We start from the raw sequence: 23953 nt of genomic DNA on the forward strand, positions 1-23953 counted from the left end.
ACAGCTCTGTTCTGCTGGTTGTGTCCCAGTTGGAACTATAGACAGGGAATCAAGGCAATTAATGTGTAGTTTTCTAATCTGTGTAGTACAGTGAGGTCCTGAAGGTCTCTGTAAGACAGCCAGTATTGCCATGAATGGCAGGGTGGATATACAGTCTCTGAAACTTGGAGTCATCTCCAGGATGACAGGGGTAGTGGGAAATCTGTAGTGGCAACATGCATGTATAGCAGGAGGGATCCCATTTTCCCCGGGGGACACCAACAGATGCTGACACTTTGGAATCAGCAGCACAGCAGCCTGCTTGCCTAGCAGACACTAGCACTCAGATTCGGCTGCACAGGGCCATCTTGTAGTGGGAATCCTGTATGTTCCTATTGCCCAGCCAGTATGCAACAGTAGGAACAGTAGAACTGTGAAACAAAGGCTGGGACCCTGTTCCTGGTATCCAGGAGTTGTTGTCAGGTAGGCCAGAGGAGTCTGAGGTATGTAAACTGGAGCTGTGCATTTCTAGAACTCAGAAGCTGTGCTTGAGTAGGCTGACGGTGCAATGTGATAAGAGCCCAGGACTTTGTGTGATTCTTGGACCAGGGAGATATCCGCAGAGAGCCTGGAACTATGCATCCCCTTCAAGGAAACACAGAATCTGGCATTCTGGAGTCAGCAGCTAGGTCACTTGCTCAGTCTGCAGTCTGTGATCTTCGTCTATTCAGATACAGTACACACTGGTTATGGCCATCTTGGAACTCTCAATCTCTTATTTTCATTGCTGAGATTTATTCAGAAATTGCAAACCATCTTAAATTTTCTCATTAAGTATCAATTTAATATAATAGAAATAAAATTTCTTTTGTGAATGATTCTTAAAACAGTAATGTAATTAAGATAAAAACTGCATATTTACTATTTTATTATTTTATAAAATACCTTTTTATAATTTCTTCCACTGCATAATACAAAACATATATCAAATTTTTATTGTAAATCTAAGACTAATTAAATTTACAAATCTACAATGAATCTTGACTAGTCACATAAATAGATTCATTAATTGAATGAACAATACAAATATATTAATCTTTTCACCATGACTCTAGAAAGCACTAAGAAAGACAGTGGCATTCAATTACCATAATTAAATTTGTATTAATATATTACCATTCATTAATTCTTTGCTGTGTGAATATATTTTAATTAGAAATATAATCCAACACTGAAAAAGATGCTTTCTTCAATAGATTTCTACAGATATAAAAAGAAATAAGACCAACAGCAAAATACACACACCACAAATAACATCTCCTTCAAAATAATTTGCTTTAGTGACACAGAAATTATGGTAAACTTTATTTGAGCAAAAAATTTAAAAAATCCATTAAGTATAGTAGCTTGGAATTAGATGTAATATAATGAGATTGCAAATGAAAAGTTATTTCCCTGACACAGCATATTTTTCAAGAATTAATCTTTTTTTTCAAAATCCTGCAGGAAAATAGGGCTAGCATATAAGAAATTAATGGCAGCCAAAGCTATAACAGAAAAAGTTCTATTTCTACTTCAGACTCTTATTGATTTTAGGATATCATGTAAGTATTTTATATGAACTTTACTAATTGAAAGGAATGATAGAATATGACGTGGAAACTTTCAGGAAAAATATTTTTAAAACTTGTTATTAGCCGGAAGTGGTGGCACACGCCGGTAGGATTTGCTGAAGGAGGCAGAGGCAGGCGGATCACGAGTTCAAGGCCAGCCTGGGCTACACAGTTTAACCAGGTGTGCGGTATGTGTGTAGGTCTTGGGGTGCTGTGGGGACCAAAGCGGCCGTTGGTAGACTGCAAGAGGATGGTGTTTGGCTCCCTCCAAAATGCAGGGCAGCACGAGAAGAGCAGGAGTCATGACGGACGTCCACGGGCGCTTCCTCCAGCTGCTGATGACTCACGGTGTACTGGATGAGTGGGAAGATAGGTACCTGCAGACCCACTGCTACAAGGCCAGCGACTGAAATGCTATTGTAGATAAGCTGGAGGACTTCATCAACAACATCAACAATGTCTTGGAGTCCTTGTATATTGAGATAAAGAAAAGAATCACAGAAGACGGCAGGAGACCCATTTATGCACTGGTGAATCTTGCTACAACTTCAGTTTCCAAAATGGCCACGGATTTGCAGAGAATGAGCTGGATCTGTTTAGAAAGGCTTTGGAACTGATTGTTGACTCAGAAACTGGCTTTGCTTCTTCTACAACATTTTGAACCTGGTTGATCAACTCAAAGGCAAAAAGATGAGGAAGAAGGAAGCGGAGCAGGTGCTGCAGAAGTTTGTGCAGAGCAAGTGGCTGATTGAGAAGGAGGGCGAGTTTACCTTGCATGGCCAGGCCAACTTGGAAATGGAACGGTTCATCCGAGAGACCTACCCAGATGCTGTGAAGATATGCAACATCGGCCATAGCCTCCTCATCCAGGGTCAAAGCTGCGAGACTTGTGGTATTAGGATGCACATGCCTTGCGTGGCCAAGTACTTCCAGTCCACCTCTGAACCACGCTGCCTCCACTGCAATGACTACTGGCCCCATGACATAAAAGAAGTCTTCGACCCTGAGAAGGAGAGGGAGGCTGGCCTCTCCAAGTCGAGCAGAAAGCCCTTGAGGACCCGGCAGCACTAGCTACGTCCTGCATCGCTCTGGCTGTTGGTGGGCTGACTCTCACGGCCACGTAGAGCTGTCTCCCTTGTTGATATTTGCTCTTAACACGTTTTTAGTAACTGTTGAAAAAAGCTTGTTATTAATTTTGCAATAGGGTTTCACTATGTAACTCTGAATATCCTGGAGCTTGCTATGGTGGCCTTGAACTCATAGAGATACTCTTTCTTCTGTATTCTACTACTGAGATTAAAGGCGTGCATCACTACATCCATGGGGATATAGCTTATAAAGAACAGTAGACAAGTTTAAAAAAAAAACTTAAATTTAAAAATAATATATTAATCCTTGATCAATACTTTGGGAAGTATTATTGCAAAATGTGTAATGTCATCAATAGAGTGCTAGAAACATTTAAATGTCACATTGATACATTGATATTGATGCTCTTTATTTTTTGTTTTGTTTTGTTTTTTGTTTATACGGATACAGGTACATAGACATGTGTGAGCATGGTTACTCATGCTTGCTGGAGGCAGGGCTCAACCCTGAACATTGTTCTCCAATGCATCATTCACCTTGTTTTAATGTAGATTTTCTCCCTGCTCTGGAATTTACTGATTAGCCTGGGATGATTGGCATTGAACTACAGGGATCTAACTGACTGATTTTGCCTCCCTGAAGCTGAGGTTACCAACATGCACCAAGACATTCTGGCTTTTTCTTTACCGTGGTGCTGGGGATTAACTCCATTTCCTGTGCTTGTACTATGATAAGTTCATGAAGGTGACTTTGCCTCAGGTCTATTTTTATTTAAAATAATCTTCATATAAATATCCCACTAATTATATTTTATCTTATGTTTAAAATTTTTGTCTTTGTCCATTATGCAAATTAAGATATAGAGACAAAGCTTTTTGTTGAGAAAGCATTTAATTTTCATAAAAAAAATTTATTGCCATAAATAATGAAGGGAGTCCTTCCCAAAAGCATTTCATGGTAAAGTACAGGAGTTTCTTCCTCCTCCATGCTGTTTTGGTTGGTTTGATCTTTTTTTTTTTTTTAATTTATTCTTGTTACATCTCAATGGTTATCCCATCCCTTGTGTCCTCCCATTCTTCCCTCCCTCCCCTTATTCCCCTCCCCTATGATTGTTCCTGAGGGGGATTACCTCCCCCGTATATGCTCATAAGGTATCAAGTCTCTTCTCGGTAACCTGCTATCCTTCCTCTGAGTGCCACCAGGTCTCTCCCTCCAGGGGTTGGTTTGATCTTTTACAAGTCCTATACATGCAGTTCCAGCTGCTGTGAGTTCATGTGTGTCAATCCATTTTTATGTTTGGTTTTAGAGTTTTCTTTTTACTTTCTCAGTGCTCAGAACTGAATCCAGAGTTTTACCTACTGCAAAATAATATACTACCACTGAGCTAAATATCCACACTTGTTTTAGAGACAGGATCTCACTGTGTAATTAATGTTGTGCTTGAACCTCAAATCAGCCTCCCTTAACTTCTAAGTTGTAGTTGTACACACCTGCCTTCCATGGCCAAGTTTAAGCTCTCTTCCAATGATTAACTTGACACAGTGTTTAACTCACATGCAAAATATTTGGTTTGTGAACACACTGATCTCTGTTGGAAGTCAAATTCCTTAAATGCTTTCCTTTGATTTTGATATGAGAGAATATCAGTCATGGCCAATGGTGAGAAATTTAAAAAAAAATAGTTTTTTGTCAGGTTCTTATTGTATACTTGAAAATAACTAAGTAGTATAGGGAAGAAAAGAAATAAAGACTACATTTCAAATGACAGGTAATATTTATGTCATAGTGGACATAAGGACAAAATATTGTCCTTAATATTCTTTTAAAAATTTATCCAGAGCAGACTACAATTTTTAATCAATCACAACATACTTTATAATCTTACAGTGGTCAGAACTGAATTATCTATGCATGCTGGTTGTAAAGTAGACTGGGTTAAGAGAACATTACCAGATATAGCAGGTAGATTGCCACAAGAGTAGCCCGTGCTAGATTTTAGACTATAACTATATAGCATATATTTATTTATATCTCTGTAGACTGGGGTTAAATTCTTATAGACTATCATAAACACTCTTAGAATTAGAACAATGTTGTATAGTGGTTTTTCCCAAGACTGATGCACTCCATCTCTCAAAGAAGAGCCTTAGTACAGAATAACTAAAAATAGCTTCAAGAGGTCCCTGAAACAGACGAAGACTCATGAGACTCCTGCCCAGAGTAAGTAATGATGACCACTGAGGGTCAGGCTTAGGGTCATTCTTAGACAAGACAAGCTGCAAAGAAGTCTGTGATTAAACCAGATGCCTGGTAGAAGTTTAGACCAATTAAGTGTCTTGTTCGAGACTATCCAACAAGTTGAGCTGACTTCTGGCTGTGCAGCGTGTTCCAGGTTCTCGTGTTTTGTGAACTGTCAACCCATGCTAGTGTAGGCTTTGGTGATGCAGATATATTTGAGTGATTTCTGCTCCTGTAGGTAACCTCTTCCTGATATTTCTCTAAGTAAATATTTCCTAACCAAATATTTATTGCTTCATCAAGTTGTACTTTAGTGATAGCCATACTTGCAGCTGTTACAGGTACCCTGTCTGAGGTGAGTAGACATGTGTGTTGCCTCTCCCCAGGAAATGTCTTATCACATAGCAAATAGCAGGATACAAAATCTGAATGGTTTTCATAGTAGCTAAAGCTTTGAAGATTTCTTCCATACCTACCTTCCTTTCAGCTAATTGCATCAAGGTCACAGTATACCTTCCCATACCTTTTTCAAATATAGACACATTATTGGAAGTTGATATTTTTACAAGAGCATAATCATAAAATGTTACTCATATTCACCTTTTCCAACCTCTCGAGCTGTGCTTGTTATACATTTTTTTTATATTTTCAGCTTCTTTACATATGGTATTTTTGTTTTTCCATGAGTAAAGAAAAATTTAAAATAAACATTTAAATCATCCATTTACTGATAATGCAAGTTAAGCAAATTTATTTTAAAAGAAATTATATATATAAGTACAACGTCACCATATTTTAAGGATAACAGTTAATTTTCATAGTAATTTTAGAAGTATTTATTTATTTTTACATAAAAAATAAATCTTGGCCAATATCTGGCAAAGAACATTGTTAATATTGTTCAGTGTTACATTAACAATTTAATTTATTTTTACTTGATTTATTTGATTACTTTTACTATTATTTTAACATGTGGTATGTAGGTGCCTTTATGTAGTGTGTGTATGTGTGTGTGTGTGAGTGTGTGTTTTGTTTAAGCACATGTGCTTGTGTGCACATGAAGAAGTAAGTGGAGGATTTTCAGTAGGAAACCCAGAATTAGTGTGTCTCTATGTTTCAACTCTAGAGCCACAAATACTCAATGCCACATCTCTTAAGTAAAATGACTTCCTCCCCCTCGGTGGATATAATTTGCCTATAATTCCTCAGATAGAGATAAAAATACATGAGTTTCTTCTCGACCCATGCTTATATTTTGTCTGATCCGACCTTGTACAAATCCTGTGCATGAAGTTCCAATTGCTGTGAGACAATGTGTCAGTGCCTTTTTATGTTTCAGGGCAAATGTCTACTCCTTTCTGCTCTTATAATTTTCTATGGGGGCGAGCCTAGAGGAGACTCTTAGAAGTAGGGGATACAGAGTCCTAAGTCATCAACTGCTGTAGCAAAGTGGGACTTCCTGTGAAGGAAAGGGGACACCAACGCACTCACAAAACATTCAACCATAAATTTGCCCTGCATACAAGGAGTGTAGGAATAAAGATGGAGCAGAGTTTGAAAGAATGGCAAACCAATGACTGGCTAAACTTGAGACTCACCCTAAGGAATAGAGCCAACTCCTGTCACAATTATTGATACTCTGCTATGCTTGCAGACAGGAGCCTAGCATAACTGCCTTCTGAGAAACTTCATCCAGAAGCTGCTGGAAGCACGCCAAAACCCACAGTAGAACAATAGACTGAATTTTGGGAGTCTTGAGGAAGAGTGGGCGGACAGATTGAGGAAGCCAGAGGTGTCAAGGATACTAAAAGAAGATCTACAGAGTAAACTAATCGGGACACATTGGGAGCAAACGAAAACTAAACTACCAATAAAAGAGCATACATGGGCTGGACATATCCCCCCTACACTTGTGTAGCTTGATCATCATGTGGGTTCCCTAACAATGGGAGTAGGGGCTATCTCTGACTCTGTTACTGTTTCCTGCCTTTGGAACCACTTCCAATAGCCGGGGTACCTTTTGGCCTTAGTGGGAGAGGATTTGCTTAGACTGATACAACTTGATGTGCCAGGTTGGATCTCCACTTTTCTGAGTAGAATTGGAAGGGGGCATGAAGGGAGGGCTCATGAAGGTGGGACTGGGTGAGAGGAGGGAGAAGTCTGTAAGCAGGTTATATGATTAAATAAATTAGTTAATGGAGGGAGATCCAAGATGGTGGGGAGCAGTGTGGACCATATTTAGATGGTCCAGTAAACAATTCAGGGAATTGCATGGAATTCTTAACCAGAAACACCAAGCTCCCCACCTGACAACAGCGGGAGTACTCCACAGTTCAAAAGAACCAAAATACAGAAAACCTGCATACCCCTTCACACAGGAGGAGTGCGGATATTCTCAGACCAGAGTCGCAGCAGCAGTGGCTGAGGTTTGCAGCTGGGAACCCTCTGGCAGAGGCGATTGACATGGAGACAGGGGAGAGTTGCTGTAGGTGAGGGGACTCAGTGAAAGATTTGGGCCCCTCAACCCTAACTGAATTCGATGTGTGGTTTGGTCTCTGTGACACAAGCTCAGCTTGGTGTGCAGCTCATGCCCTGAGACCCAGACAGGACTTGGTGTGCAGTGCAGCTCCTGAGACCCTAGCTGAGCTCAGCATGCAGTTCAGACCCTAAGACCCTAGCTGAGCTTGCCGACTTGTTTGGGCCCAGAATCCCTGGCTGAACGTGGTGGGTAGTTTGGGTCCAGAGACTCTAGCTGAGCTTGACATGTGATTCCCAGCACTGAGACTCTGGATGGACTTGGTGCTTTGTCCGGGCCCTGAGACTCTAGCTGAACTCCGTGAGCTCAGTGTGCAGTTTAGGCCCATGATCCTGGTTGGACTCAGTGCTAACTGGACTAAGTGCATGGATTAGGCCCTGAGACCCATTTGAGTCCAGAGACACTAACTGGACTCAGTGTCTGTGTGGTTTGGCCATGCAACACTAACCTGGACCCTGCCAGTAGTCTGGATCCTGAAACGCTACCAGGAACCACAGACCAGCAGAACATCAAAGCTCCAGTACTAAGGAAATCTTGGGGAGATAGGGAATAGAGTAGCCATCAGACCCCCCCCCCCACCCCTCCACCTGACCTACTTCACTCCCAGGAGAGCTCTGGTGCCACAAGGGGACCCAGAAGGCTATAGACACTTTGGCTTGACCTAGCACACATTCTGAGATCCAGGACTATCACAGGACCCACAAAACATGAGACTGGTGATCACTGGCTGTGAAGGACCAAAACTACAGGGCTGGCCTCATGCCATCCAGACCAATGAAGCATCAGAGCTTCAGACTATGGAAATAGTGAGAAAACAGGTGAACCTATCTTCAGACTCCCTCTACCCAACTCCAGAAGCTACCTGCCAAAAATAAAGACAGCAAGATGACCAAAGGACAGCGTAAAATCATATGCAAAAAACCAAAAAACAAAAACAAACAAACAAACAAACAAACAAACAAAAAACCAAAACAACCAAAGAAAACAACCCGGAGAACTCAAACACAATGGAAATACAAAAAAATAACCTCAAATACTTAGTAATGAGGATGATAATGGAGGAAACAAATAAAATTCATAATCAAATGCAGGAAGACGCAGCCAAACAGATGGAAGACATAAAAGAGGCTTATAGAGAGACACTGGAAAAAATACAAACAACCAGATGAAGGAAATCTATAAAACTGTTCAAGATCTGAAGGCCTATAAAGAGGCAATGGGAGGAACTCAGGAATATAAAATCAGATGAAAGAAATCAATAAAAGAGTTCAAGATCTGAAGATGAAAATGGATTCAGTGATAAACACACAGACAGAAGAAAAACGGGAACATGAGAGCTCAGAGAGAAAGGCGAGCAACACAGAGGCGAGCCTGTCTTACAGAATCCAAGAGATGGAGGAACGAATCTCAGGTCTAGAAGATACAATCATATATCTTGAAGCCACCATTAAAGAAAATGCTAAATTTGGAACAATCCTAACACAAAACATCCAAGAAACCAAGGACACCATGAAAAGGAGAAATCTGAGGATAATAGGCATTGCAGAAAGAGAAGAAGCCAGAGTCCAAGGCCCAGAAAATATTCTCAACAAAATCATAAAAGAAACTCTTCCCCAATCTAAAGAAAGAAATGCCTATAAATATACAAGAGGCCAACAGAACACCAAATAGATTAGACCACAAAAGAAAAAAATCCCATCACATAATAATAAAAACACAAAATATACAGAACAGAGAAAATTATTAAAAGCTGCAAAGGAAAAGGGTCAAATAACACTTAATGGCACACCTATCAGAATTACACCTGACTTCTCAGCAGAGACCATAAAAGCCAGAAGGCCCTGGACAGAGATCCTGCAAACCCTAAGAGACTACAGATGTAAGGCCAGACTACTTTACCCAGCAAAACTACCAATAACCATTGACAACGAAAACAAAATATTCCATGACAAAAACAAATTCAAACAGTACCTATTTACAAATCCAGCTTTACACACAGTACTAGAAGCAAAACTCCACTTCAAAAGGACAAGCTACAACAAAAACTACACAGGAATAATGACACCAATGCAAAAACACAACCACAGAAATGCTCTACTGGAACCAACATCAAAATTAAGACTCTTAAGAATCACTGCTCATTAATATCTCTCAACATCAATGGTCTCAATTCTCCAATAAAAAGATACAGACAACTGAAAGGATGCATAAACAAGTTACAGCAGTCTTCTGCATTCAAGAATCACATCCAAGCAAATGGTCACAAGAAGCAAGCAGACATAGCCATTTTAATATCTAACAAAATAGACTTTCAACCAAAATTAATCAAAAGAGATGAGGTGGGATACTTCATCCTCATCAAAGGTAAAGTCAACCAAGATGACATCACAATTCTGAACATCTATGCTCCCAATACAGGGCACCCACATTTGTAAAAGATCTATTAATGAAGCTTAAACCATACATCAATCCCCACAGAATAATAGTGGGAAAATTCAACCCCCTGCTGTCACTGAAGAATAGGTTCATTGAAACAGAAACCAAGCCGAGAAATAACAACATAAACAAAGGCCATGAATCAAATTGATTTAACAGATATCTATAGAATCTTTCACCCAAGCGAAAAGGAATATACCTTCTTCTCTGCATCCCATGGAACCTTCTCCAAAGCTGATCACATAGTAAGTCACAAAGCAAGCCTCAACAGATACAAGAGGATTGAAATATTACCTTGTATCCTATCAGATCACCATAGCCTTAGGATGCACTTCAACAACAGAAATAACAAAAAGCCTACACGTACATGGAAACTAAACCACTCTCTACTTAATGACACCTGGGTCAGGGAAGAAATAAAGATATTAAGGACTTCCTGAAATTCAATGAAAATGAAGGAACAACATGCCCAAATTTGTGGGATTCATTGAAAGCAGTGTCAGGAGGAGAACTCATAACAATAAGTACCTTTGAAAAGAAAGTGGAAACATCCCACAAAACCAACTTAATGACACAGCTGGAAGCCCTAGAAAAAAAAAAAGAAGCAGAAACACCCAAAAGGAGTAGACATCTGGAAATAATCAAACTGTGGGCTGAAATTAATAAATTAGAAACAAAAAGAAAAGTCCAAAGAATCAACAAAACCAAGAGCAGCTGGTTCTTTCAGAATATCAATAAGATAGACACACCATTAGCCAAACTAAGTAAAAGGCAGAGAGACAGTATCCAAATCAACAAATTCAGAAATGAAAAGGGAGACATAACAACAGACACTGAAGAAGTACAAAGAATCATAAGATCCTACTTCAAAGACATATATGCCACAAAATTTAAAAATTTAAGGGAAATGGATGATTTTCTTGATCAATTCAACTTGCCAAAATTGAGTGAAGAACAGATAAACAAGCTAAATAGTTCCATTTTGCCTATAGAAATAGAAGCAATCATTGATAGTCTCCCAACCAAAGAAAGTCCAGTGCCAGATTGTTTCAGTGCAGAATTCTACCAGATCTTCAATGATGTGCTAATACCAATACGCTTCAAGCTACTCCAAAAGATAGAAATGGATGGAATACTACCAAATTCATTCTATGAGGCCATAGTCATGTTGATACCTAAACCTCACAAAGACCCAACAAAAACAAATAATCATACTAATTTCTCTTGTGAACATTGAATCAAAAATACTCAATAAAATACTTACAAAATGAATACAAGAACACATCAAAGATATCATTCACCATGACTAGGAAGGCTTCATTCCAGGCATGAAGTAATGGCTTAATATAAAGAAATCCATCAAGGTAATCCACCATATTAACAAACTGAAAATAAAGACCACATGATCATCTCCTTAGATGCAGAGAAAGCATTTGATAATATCAAACTCCCATAAATGTTTAAAGTTTTGGAGAGATCAGGAATACAAGGTATATACTTCAACATAATAAAGGCTATATACAGCAAACCAATAGCCAAAATCAAATTAAAAGGTGAGATAATTAAGAAAATTCCTCAAAAATCGGGAACAATATAGTACCGAAAATTCTAGCCAGAGTAATAAGACAACAAAAGGAGATCAAAGTGATGCAAATAGGAAAGAAGGTCAAATTATCCTTGCTTGCAGATCATATGATAGTGTACATAAGTGACCCTCAAATTTCCACCAGAGAACTCCTACAGCTGATAAACACCTTCAGCAAATTGGCTGAATAAAAATTTAACTCAAGAAAGTCAGTAGCCTTCCTATATACAAATGACAATCATGCAGAGGAAGAAATTATGAAAACTACACCCTTCACATTAGGCACAAGCAATATAAAATATTTAGGAGTTACTCTAACCAAGCAAGTGAAGGACTTTGAAAAAAATTTCAAAAGTTTGAAGAAAGAGATTGAAGATTACATGAGAAGATGGAATGATCTTTCTTGCTCATGGATCAGAAGAATTGATATAGTAAAAATGGCTATCTTACCCAAAGCAATTTACAGATTCAATGCAACCCTTATCAAAATGCCTACATAATTTTTTAAAGACATTGAAAGTTCAATTCTGAACTTCATATGGAAAAACAAAAAGCCCAGAATAGCAAAAACAATCTTGTGCAATAAAGGATCCTCTGGAGGGATCTCCATACCTGATCTCAAGCTGTGCTATAAAGCAACAGTAATTAAAACAGCATGGTACTGGCAAAGCAATAGGCTGGTTGATCAGTGGAATTGAATTGAAGACCCAGATATGAATCCAAACACATATGGTCACTTGAGTTTTGACAAAGAAGCCAAATCTATTCAATGGAAAAAGGTTAGTATCTTCAACAAATATTGCTGGTCTAACTGGATGTCTACATGTAAAAAAAATGCAATTAGATCCATATTTGCCACCATGCACAAAACTCAAGTCCATGTGAATTAAAGACCTCAATATAAAACCAGAGACACTAAATCAGATAGAAGAAAAAGTGTGGAAGAGTCTGGAACACATTGGCACAGGAGACAACTTCCTGAACAGAACACCAACAACCCAGCCCTTAAGGTCAACAATTAACAAATGAGACCTCATGAGGCTGAGAAGCTTCTGTAAGGCAGAAGACACTGTCAACACAACTAAGCAACAGACTATAGACAGGGATAAGATCTTAACAAACTCTACATCTGACAAAGGTCTAATATCCAAAATATATGAAGAACTCAAGAAAGTAAATACTGCCAAACAAAATAACCCAATTTAGAAATGGGGCTCAGTTTCACAAGAACTCTGGTGTCCCATATTTGACTACGTCCTCTGGAGGAGGAGTTCTGGTGGCACTAAGAGGAAGGATAGCAGGCTACCAAGAAGAGACTTGATATCCTATGAGCATATACAGGGGGAGGAGGTCCCCCTCAGTCACAGTCATAGGGGAGGGAATAAGAGGAAAATGAGAGGGAGGGAGGAATGGGAGGATACAAGGGATGGGATAACCATTGAGATGTAATATGAATAAATTAACAAAATATATTTAAAAAGAAATGGGGCTCTGAATTAAATAGAGAATTCTCAACTAAGAATTATCAAATGGCTGAGAAACACTTAAAGAAATGTTCAACATCTTTAGTCATCAGGGAAATGCAGATCAAAACAATTCTGAGATTCCTTCTTACACCCATCAGAATGGTATGATCAAAACCTCAAGCAACACCTCATCCTGGCAAGGATGTGGAGAGAGAGGAATATTCCTTCATTGCTGGTGGGAATGGAAACTAGTACAGCCACTTTGAAAATCTATCTGGTGTTATCTCAGAAAACTGCAAATAAGGTTTCCTCAAGACCTAGCTATTCCACTCTTTGGAATATAGCGAGAAGATGCTCCAGCACACAACAAGAACATTTGCTCAACTATGTTCATAGTAGCCTTATTAATAATAACCAGAACATGGAAACAGCCTAAGTGTCCCTTAGTAGAAGAATGGATAACGGAACATTTACACTATAGAATACTACTCAGCTATTAAAAACAAGGAATTCTTGAAAATTGTGGACAAATCGACTGAACTGGATATGATAATGAGTGAGTTAACCCAGAAGCAATATAAATAAATTAATAAAATATATTTTTAAAATTAAGAAATAAAATAAAAGAAAGTAAAATTAGTTAATGGAAAAATTAAAGAAAATACTTTTCTTATCCCTTTTTCCATGTTGACTCTCAAGTCTTACAAATATGAAACATGATCTATTTGACACATTACAATGACAACCCCATAATTCCTAATTTTTGCATGTTTACCACTGGAGGTGTCTATAATGATTGCTGTTTTAGTAATACTGAAGAATGAAGGCTTCTCTGACGATGTTTGAGTGATATAGTTAGTTTCACGTATTTAAAAAAGAAATTAAGGATTAATTTATTCTATGTCCATTTTTTAATACGTTATCTTCTAGAAGCTATGACACAGAAAGCCTTGGGGAATATTACACGGTTTAACCTTTGTTTTGAGACAGTCTTTATAACCAATCATAAAATGGTTAGTTACTCTATAACAGACCCATGCCATTATTTCATCAGTGGTAATATGTTGCCAGGCTAGTCCTTATTATAAAATCTCAAGGATCAAAGCCTTAGTTTTATTTTTTTGGTCCAAATTCTGGGCATACTATTTCCCGTGAAGGTGCTCTGCATATTTGTATAATGCTTCTCCCAGCAGCAAAATGTTTTTGGGGTTTTGTTTTCATTCTTGTTTTTGTTATTTAAATGAAAATTTCAGTGTAAGGGGCAGGCAAACTTCCTTTGTGCAGCTGCTTAGAGAAGCCTCAAATGATCTCAAAGAAGCCCAGAAGATCACCATTTCTCTTGGTTGGTCACTAGATATAAAAGTTCTGTGTTAACATTATTACACAATTTTGTTAAAGGGTATAGTAATTAAGTAGAACAAGGCTGTAAGCTCCATCCTTGTTAGCCAAAAATCATAATGCTAGGATGTGGTATCCAGTCTACTGGTGCACACACACACACACACACACACACACACACACACACACACACACACACACACACACAAAACACCTCATTATTCTTACACAGCTGTGTACCATTCATTTGATAATATTGACAGTCCATGCAAGAAATACCCACAAGTATAGCACAAATATGACTGATCTTCTTGGAAGTTAAGCAGCATCTTTCTGAATGGATTAGAGGACACTTCTAGGGAGGGAAGTCATATGTAGTACTGTATGCGTAGTCTAAAATCTAAAGCTAGGGGGGTATAGACCCTGGGTAGAAAAATTACTACTGCTTTAGTAAATGGATTAAAACTACTCAAAACTATTGCGGCTGGAGTCAATGGACATAGTCTCTAACCGCATTCTCAATATTTAATATTCATGTCTGTAGATTAATGTTGTTCTTAGCTTTGAGCAGAGAAGTATCCGTTTGCTTTGAGTAGTGGTTAATGAAGAGACCTGTATGTGGTCAAAATCTTGAGAATTTTCTCTGCCTTAAAAGGGACACATACATTGTCCCTCTAATGCTGATGTAAGAACTCAAAATGGGGAAGGAAAATATAGATAATGATAAGATATGTTGTAAGATGATGTCAAAATAGCTGTTGATGTCATGAAGACAGAGCAGCTATGGGTACCTGCTGCCATTCAACAGTTCACATGGCTATACAAGGTGCTAATGAGCGCCTATTCCACCATGAAGAGGCATTAGATGTTCGTGAGATAAATAATTGTTGCTCAAGCTCCAATAAATAATTCTCTATCTATGCTTAGATAAAGGATGCAAATAAAATTTAGCCGGTCCAGGAGAATAAAGTAGGAAAACAAACACAACACAATGGCATAAAAACAACAATAAAGACAAAGAAAAAAGAAAGGAGGGAAGGAAGAAATAAGGAAAACTAGTTTGGAAGATGTAAGGTGCTCTCTAGAGTGGGAGGCTAAAAATAAGGAAATCAGAGAGTGAATACAATCATTCAACCTTCCAAATGTGTATGCAATTCCTAATTAATATTGAAAGCTAAGTAGCATTGCAGTTGGATATTTAAAACAATGTACTCCTGTAATTTCTCTCTATTAGTATGCCCTGTAGACATTTCAAATATTTGCAGAAACATGAATTAATACTGAATTGTTTGAGCAGAGTATACATGTTTCACTGAAGGGTTTATATGATAAATATCTGTCATAGTTTATAATAAGTCATACCTATCCATGGAGGCTGTTATCTGGTAGGACATTTAAGATTATATTATTTTTACCAGTCATTTGCACAGTCAAAACTATTTGATTATAGAATGTTGAGTAAACTTACATTGTTCATAGTAGTTTGCATAGGAAACAGGAATCACAGCCATAATTTTAATATGCATGTCTTTTATTTTAAATTTTAAGATTTACTTCATTTTCATTACATTAAAGTGTGTTTACATGTGTGTGTGTCACACCTGCCATACACACAGAAGCCAGAAGAAGGTGTTAGATTCTCTGAGGCTTGAATTATAGAAAGTTGTGAGCTGCTTGACATTGGTGCTGGGACCTGAATTGCACTTTAGTCCTCCAGAAAACATTAAGAAATCTTTACCACTGAGCCATCTTCCCAGCTAAAACAAACATTCTTTCATCACAAGTAATTGTAGAATATATTAATCAAATGTAGTCATATTTGTTCATAATAAATAAAATCTTAGACATTTGAAAATGCTATGTATTCCTGATAATTTTCGTTCTACATCATAAATATTAATGAAATTTGGTCAGACAAGACCTAGCCTGCCTAGAAAGGTGTGGTAGTTTGCAATATAGGTAAATGTTTTTAACAAAAGTCTGTGGGTTACCATTTCCCAAAGTTAACATGAGCTGTGGTGTTGTACCTACTACTGAACATTTTTCTGAGGTAACAGAATGTGGTCGCTCTTAAAAAGGAAGATAATCTCAGAACGGGCTGCACCTTGGGCTTTCTGGAACACTACAGCTCCACAAGCCGATTGTATAACAGGGATTCTAGTGATTTTATGTCTATAGGAACTAACAGACTTCACTTTCTTCAGAAAATTACTGTGTATGCCTCACCTAGGATGAACTAAAAACACATTTTTTTATTCATACTTCAAAAAAATGGCTTTTTTTTTCACAAAATAGAATTGCTAACAAGCATCATATTCTTATGTGTGAGGTGATAATTTATCATTACTTTTAAAAAATTATTACATCAACAAGCATTAATTTAGTAGCAAATTTGGTATAACACTGATCTCAGAGGTGTGAAATGTAAAAGGGTTTTGCAATCACTTGTAAATCAGGAAACTTCAGCTACGCTACAAAGAATTATGCCAACAACTTTAATATTGTTGATTAAGTGTACTTCACAACAGTGCTGGATGTGAAACATTTTTAAGCCACAGCATTGTACCTAATATCTTGGTAATCTCAGTGTTTACTTTAAAATGGACTTTAAGATGTACTGCCTAGGGACAACCCATAACTTTAATACTTGGTGCCTCTATTTTTCTTAAATTATTTGTAAAAATCAGCGGCAATATTCTAAAATTTTACTAAGAACCAGAGACTATATATATCCCAGGGACCTAGGCTAAAATCTAGTACCACTAGTCTAAAAACAAACAAAAAAGACATGACAATAAAATGACTCCTAATGGCATTCTGCTACACTCACTGATCAGTGCTTTGTTCAACACTCATCAGAGAAGCTTTCTCTCCCACCAAATAAGAAAAAATATAGAGACCCACAACCAAATATTATCTAGAAAGGGATAACCTTTGAAACACCCAGGCTTAGATGGGATGTATTGTCAGCAAATCCTTACCTTCAGAACTCAGGTAATCCTATAGATGATAAAGCAGAATATATACATGTACATATATATGTATGTATGTATGTATGTATATATATATGTGTGTGTGTGTGTGTGTGTGTGTGTGTGTGTGTGTGTGTATGAATGATGGCTTTTAGCTTAGTAGGGTTTTGGAGGGATTCCTAAGTATGTGAACAAACTACCATATTACAGTGGCAGAATTACAGAGCACACAATTACATGAGTGGAAAATATCATTTACTATAGTTTTTGTTCTAGGTAGGGCTTACTATAGAGTAACACGGAATTTATTTTTAAGGAATAGATTGATAGAGAATATATAGCTACGTATGATTGATAGATGATACAAACATAATTAAATCATAGGATATAGGGTTGATTAGGAGAATTGGATCTCAATTCCTTCTATAGTCAGTCTGCAAGAAGAAGTATGATAAACAAAGTAACTTCAGTCAAATTGTGAAGTACTGAAAATTAGGCATGTATGTTTCTGAACTCCTGAAACCTTGACATTCTGATATCAAAGGTGAGAAAAAGCCAAGCAGCCCAACACCAGACAAAAAAATAATGTGATGACCTTCATTTCTCTGTCATTTTATTCTATCTTGTTCCTCAGCATATGTAATCCTTACCTTCCATGACCATTAAATGTAGATCTTCATTTTATTAGGCATTGATTTAAATTATCATGTGTGTCAGAGATAATGAAAAATAATGATTTATGAGTTATCCAAGCATTATTTACTCTAGTCAAATGGCTATGAAGAGTTAACCACCATAGGTGTTTTCCTTTCATACTGTTAATACCATTACTAGAAAAGACTGTATAGAAAGTTGAATTATTGATTATCTTAGGCACATTATTCTAAGCATTATTTTGACAATATAAATATGTTCTTCAGATCAAGAGTCTAATAGAGCTATATCTTCTGTGACCCACAACTATCAATATTAGCCTAACACTAAACATGATGGCCTAGACACAAATATAAATCTGATACAGTTTTGCTTTGCTCTTCCTCAAGCATGTTTTTACACTTTCTAGAACAAAGCACAAGAAATCTTCTGTGTAAAGTTAATGATTCTTATTTATAGAAAAGTGTTAATAAGTCCGCAAATAAATATTACTTACTCCAAATTTTCTCCTGAAGATGAGATGTATAAGTAGAACAACTGAACACTGTCTGTGTCACCTGACAAAAATGTGTAAACATTTGAGTAAAGCTGTATGTATTTTAAATTAACATACTCACATGAAGAATTTCATTTCTTAGCCTGTTTTTGTTCTCTCTGTTTGACTGGTTGGTTTTGAGGATAGAGATTCAACTAAGGGTTGGACATGCTAGGAAAATAATCTACCAATAAACCATATCTTGGGATATGTATATATATATATGTGTGTGTGTGTGTATATATATATATATATATATATATATATATAGAGAGAGAGAGAGAGAGAGAGAGAGAGAGAGAAATGTGATATCAATATCATGCTATAGTTCAAATTGTTCTTGAAATCACAATCTTTATTTCTCTGTCCTCTTATTATAGACCCCCTAATGCAGACTACTGTGTTTTATTATTTTAGACAACAGTATACATCTATTCATATACAAAGCTCTATATGAATGGATCATCCTTCTTTGGGTTGAAAGCTAGTGAACAGATCATTGTAGCTTAGATGGAAGCAATTAAGCATAGATATCAATGATGATGTAAAAGCTACAATGTTTCCTTCCTTCTTATTTTTTATTTATATCTCTAAGTGACCTTATCTTTGTCTCCTCAACTAAGTAACACCTTGAAACAAGTATTGAATAATGTTAAATACAAGTTTCCTCAAAAGGCACCTTCAGTATGTCCTGGGAATAGGATGCTGAAGGAACAGAGAGTACATGGGAAGAAATAATATTAGCAAGAGAGAACCCAAGGGACTTGAATGTTTAGTTGTGTCTTTGCTAGGATTAGTAGTACTTTCCTATTCTCATTGGTCATTGGGTGGCACCCATTTGTAAGCAACTATAACCATTCATTTGAAATCCTGTACAAAATTCATTAAAATTATGACAAGGCCAAGAACTCTAAGCAACTAAACTTGAGTTTGGTGCAGCACTATCAGCAGAAATAAGGTAATATCCAGGTCCCTGGAGAATCCCATGCTCTCTCCGTGAGGCTTCTCTCTTCTGTATAGTTTATGTTTTCTTCCATGAGGCTGTCTTATATACTAATACTAAAGTGTGCCTGAGTACAATAAAGTGTCTTACTGAGAGTTATTGAGCATCTATGTCAATGGTGCTATATGGTAGTCTGATGAGCAAGGCATTAAAGCATGAGAATCTGAAGAAATAACATGTAAAAATAGTGATACCTTATGTTTGGCACACACAAACTTGTTTTCTTTGAGTTCTTCAAATTTTCTGTTATTTTCACCTATCAGTGGTAGGTTATCAGTTATAAGTTACCGCAAACATTTAGCTGACACCTGTGCTTTACTTTTATTAACCTGTTTGTCTGTGCCCATTTTCCCAGGACTGAAATTCCCTCAATTATAATCATTTTTGTGCTCCAGGTTTAAGAAATAATGAATTGATAAAATTCAACTATTATTTTGGAATTTTTCCTGGCATATAAAGCTGAGTGGGTATTTATACAGTTACAAGGGATTTAAGTGGGTATTTATACAGTTACAAGGCAATTTGTAATGGCACCAGGAACTAGGACACTTTAATCCAAAGCAGTCTAATTAGAGTTTTAAAAAGAAAACTAAACTCAGTGAAATCATAGGATTTTGTATGCTCTTTAGTCAGTAGAAAATGAAAGTATTTGGTGATTCTTCAAAACCCTTGTCTTACCTATTTCACTGGTATCAATATAATCTAATGATGTATATTCATTGAAACGCTGTACTGATTCTTGAGAGATGTTACTTAAATTATAGTCTACTGACATGCCTGTTCAAATGTGAATGAACAAGGCAAAAACCAGAGAACATAGGCAATAAAAAAAAGTGAGAGCAGAACAGGTGGTTTTTTCCAGGGAAGATTACAACAATTGGCTGTCAAGACCAAACATTGATCTCTGAAAACATACATACATGTAACATTACACAGGCCAAGGGTGTTATATTTAGTAACGTGTATGCATATACATACGTGTGCAAAATAATAATTAGTAAAAGAAGATACCATGAACTTGAAGGTGAGCAGAAAATGGTATTTGGGATGGGTTTGAGGGAGGAAAGAGAAGAGAGAAATGTTATAATTATATTTAATTTCAAAATTAAATTAATTATATCATATAATGATTGAAAAATATTGATTTTAGCCAGCAACTACAGAGACAATACAACAAAATTCTAAGCCTGTTTAAATAATGATATGAATAATATCAGATAAATATAACCATTGTATAAACTATTATGTAGTGAACTGTAGGTTTGATAGGAAATAAAGGTTATGGTTGATATTTTAAGTGATGCGGTATCATTAGTACTTCAAGTTTAATTTATTCTAAACAGATAAAATTATTTGTAAGAAGTCTCCTATAAATCTGTATCAGTTTTATTCCTTCTTATACTTTGCTGCAATAGAATTCTTCCCTTTTTTCTTTGTCTTGTTTTCATTATTATCTGTCTGGATTATTAAAATGTCATAGGAAGGTCATTTATCTAGATTACGCTGCTTCATTACACAAATGTAAATGTTGCTTGAACAAGTTTAATTATGCTGCCTGTTACCTGCTACATGCATGCAAAAATGTTTGCACTCGCAGAGTCAACATGATATACTAATGATACAAAATGAAGGCAGGGGAAAAGCAATGCAAATAAAGCATTCATCATCATTCATGGAAAATGATAGCAAAAATATGAAACATGTTAGTGTCTATTTTCTTGACCGGAGACATTGAGGACTGCTTAATCTGTGCAAAGAAATTGTATGCCACACCTCAGTGCTTACTTGTGTGACTCAGAGATAGCTGATATTTCATGAGCACAGGACACTTAGGAATTCATGAACACTTAGGAATCCCTACTACAGGAGTTCTCATAAAAAATTGTATGTATATAAATCTAATAATAAACCCACCATACTTTATGTTTACTTAAGAAAATCTCAATTTAAAAATATATAGTTTGCTTGTTGATGAATTGGAAAAGCAATATGTAAGAATGACATGCTACACACTTTAGTCTGAGGAATAGTGCATATAAAACCAAACAGACTACAGGAAAATATAAGGTATTAAAACATATCTAATTTCCTTCATGCAACCTGTGTATAAACAAGCTTTTTTGTTTTTTATTTGTTTTTGTTTTTGTTTTGTTTTGTTTTTTGGTTGATTGGTTTTTGGTTTTTTGAGATGGAGTTTTTCTATGCAACAGAGCTCTGGCTGTCCTAAAACTTACTTTGTAAATTAACCTGGCCTCAAACTCATAGAGATCTGCCTGCCTGTGCCTCCTGAGTGCTGGGACTAAAGGCATGAGCTATTACACCTGGCTAAGAAAAGCTATTTTATCTACATATTTAATAAATTATTACAGTCACCACTCACCAATTTTAAACGTTTATTATGCTATGATATATATTAGGTGACTTTTCCAAATATAAATTCATAATGTGTGTGTGTGTGTGTGTGTGTGTGTGTGTGTGTGTGTGTGTTTGTGTGTGAGTGGTATACGTATAAGTGGGAGAGGGAAAGTGGAGGAGTACTCATGTGCTTATTAGAAGGCCAGAGGAGGACTTTCTTACCACTCCCCAATTTTCTTGAGACAAAGTTTATTCATTCATCCTGGAGTGAAGGAAGGCCAAGGGATGTTCCTGTTCTTTGCAATGCAAAATGTTTGATTTGGCCGTGTCTCAACAATGGGATTTTTACATGGGTCCTGAGATTTGAAATAGGTCCTAAGGCAATCACATCAGGCAGTCACATTTTGAGCCTTCTCCCAGGTAAAGAGATAGTCTGTAACATACACAGACTTTTTAGGTACTGAATCTTATGATCTATATTCATTAAACATGTTAGTTTTATAATTAAAAATTTTTACAATATTTTGAATACACTTTGAGTTTCCCAACTCTGAAAGGTTGAAATCAGAAAACAACTAACAGCTAATTCTAACAAGGATGTAGAAAAAATGGGTACCTAATAGACTCATCTATTCCACAGATTTTTTTCTAAGCTATGTCCATTTCTACTCTATTTACAATAGCTAGAAAATATAAACTATTTAAATGTCCTTCAACTAATCAATGGATAAAGAAACTGTGGTATATACAAAACGAAATTCTATATAGTTGAAAAAGATACAAATAAAAAAACCTGAAATGTCAGGTAAATGGGTGCAACTTGAGTATATTGTACTGAGTGAAACAAATACCAAAAATGCAGATAAACAAACACAACATGTTCTCTTTTATTTCACGAACATAGCTCCAAATTTATTCTTTAGTTATGCATATATAAATTGATATAATCATAGAAGCCAAGAAAGAAAAAGATCCAAAGTATCCACAGCTTTGGAAGGGGTGGTAGTGGGAAACAGAAGTTATATGGTAAGAAATAATAAAACCCAGGGGAAAGTATTTTGTAAAGAGAAATTAAAGGCAATACAAGAGAGATATTGGGAAGGAATAACAGCAGGAATAATTGAAAATACCATAAGAAAACAAATGTTCGCTTAAACTATAAACACATCCTATATATATACATATATATACATACATACACACACACGTGTGTGTGTGTGTGTGTGTGTGTGTGTGTAGATATCTAGAAAGAATTTGAAAGAAGGTACACTATTTAGGGTGAGAAATTACTCTATTGCAGGATTAGACTATCCAACCAAAACTACAGTGCTGAACATGAGAACATGAGAAACATCCTTCACATTTGCTAGTCTGGGGAGTTAAAAGGACTCTCAAAGTAGAATGAAGCTTTCTCATTACCTTTTATGGCCTCTCAGAATGTGGAAGTAAGACCTTGGTGTTGAAGACAACACACATGTCAGTCAGAGGATTAGGAACAACTCAACTATAACTGATTTGGAAGCTTACCCAAGCAGCTTTCACAGTATTCAAAGATGATATCCAAGTTGACCAGAAGAAAAAAAAAGAGCCTTCCATACCTGAAAGCCTAGGGACAATAATGATAATCATGGAAAGTATCCTAAAGAATATAGTAGTAACATTTAGGCATTAACTCTAATCTGTTGTCCAACTGGACCTTGGGCATGCTCAATAGTAGGGAATCTGTGCCTGCACTTGCAAAACTAGCCAAATACCTGTGGTTGATAAGAACACGGCCTTTGGACGATAAACTACTACTGCCGATATCCTAAACCAGTGTAGTTTCTGGTTGTATTACAAATACATATCCTTATGCCAAAAGATAAGCTAGTTCTTCCTCTTCACCAAAGAAAATTCTTGAGCAAAATGTATTACAAAACTCCGTAATAGGTTAAAATACAACACATAACTGACTCTCTGGTGCTGAACATCACTTAATAAATGTATACCTCAGTGATTAAAATGTATCACATAATATGGCAGAAGAGGAGGCAGAAAGATGTAAGGGCAAAGGCAAGATGACTACTTAGATAGTGTCTTCTGTTAAGTTACAGGCAAACTGCACCAATAATTATCTCAAAAAACATTGTCATCTAAACAATTCTGACACAACTC

At 36.6% G+C, this 23953-nt stretch overlaps 2 pseudogenes; both read left to right on the forward strand.

The window, feature by feature from the left end:
- Window positions 1–1864: 1864 nt before the first annotated feature.
- LOC127189677 (non-structural maintenance of chromosomes element 1 homolog) lies at window positions 1865–2760 on the forward strand (annotated as a pseudogene).
- Window positions 2761–15063: 12303 nt separating this feature from the next.
- Window positions 15064–23953, forward strand: part of LOC127189103 (importin subunit alpha-1-like) — a 32384-nt pseudogene continuing 23494 nt past the window's right edge.

Source organism: Acomys russatus, chromosome 1 (genome assembly GCF_903995435.1).
Source record: "Acomys russatus chromosome 1, mAcoRus1.1, whole genome shotgun sequence".
In the NCBI taxonomy this organism is placed as follows: Eukaryota; Metazoa; Chordata; class Mammalia; order Rodentia; family Muridae; genus Acomys; species Acomys russatus.